We start from the raw sequence: 1030 nt of genomic DNA, 5'->3' as shown, positions 1-1030 counted from the left end.
ACAAATTTTTACATCTAAACAGCAATTGACATTCGACTCATGTCCACAGTGCAAACCTGTTTCAAAGCTGTGGCAAGGCTGAAACTGTTATTCATTTGTTTGGCGCGTGGCATGCACTCATTGAAGTGAACAAGTACTCAAAAGTGGGTTTAGTAGCTGTAATTTGGCCTCTATTATCCAAACATGCTGCAGCTCAAGATGCAGAGTGGTGGATATAATTTGTTTTGTGCTTCTGATTTCTCCTTAATAGATGGGACATTTACGCGTAACTCTTTGTGCATGCTTTTGTATATGTGCACTGGGAGATCTCTTTACATGAGTGGGATAATATTAAGTTATTAATAACATATTACATGAAAATTTGTTGTCTTTCTCCATTTCATCCTGCTGCCTTGCATAACTGGGTCGTGTTGCTGTTGAAACTTTCATGCCTGAGTAGATCACTGATCTATGAAACCCCGTGCAGTAGCATGTTGCAGTGCTTAATAACTTCAACGTAAATAGATTTGAATATATGTTTATTGAGCACACCATAACTTTCACTCATAGGTGGGCTCTTTAATTACAGTGGATAGACAGTTTTATGTTACTTCTTTAGTTTCCTTCATTGTTTAGGCACTGGTGTAGGATACATGTTGAGTTCTTTTCCATTCATGGTAGGACTGCTACAATGATTTAGGTTAAGCCTTGGAAGAGGGGATAACTCAGAAGGGGCTACCACTTGCCTTAGTGAGCTAAAGCTACTTAGCCTACTAGTTTGCACTTTTCTTGAGCGTCAGTTTATGTTCCTAACGTAGAGAATTATAGGATTAAGTATAGGTATTCTGAACAAATATGATTTCTGACTTGTCCTTCATATGCTTGTAACGCAGTTTCTGTTTTCAAAATGGAACCTCTTTATATCCCACCATAATCTGCATGTCAGTATATGTATATACTTACAAACTCACATGTATGCAATATATTTTGTATATTTTTGTGTGCATACATTTATACATATAAGAACATGATTATTAGCACAAGGCTATAC

Source organism: Penaeus monodon, chromosome 30, assembly GCF_015228065.2.
Source record: "Penaeus monodon isolate SGIC_2016 chromosome 30, NSTDA_Pmon_1, whole genome shotgun sequence".
NCBI lineage: Eukaryota > Metazoa > Arthropoda > Malacostraca > Decapoda > Penaeidae > Penaeus > Penaeus monodon.
This window is presented reverse-complemented; position numbering follows the sequence as displayed.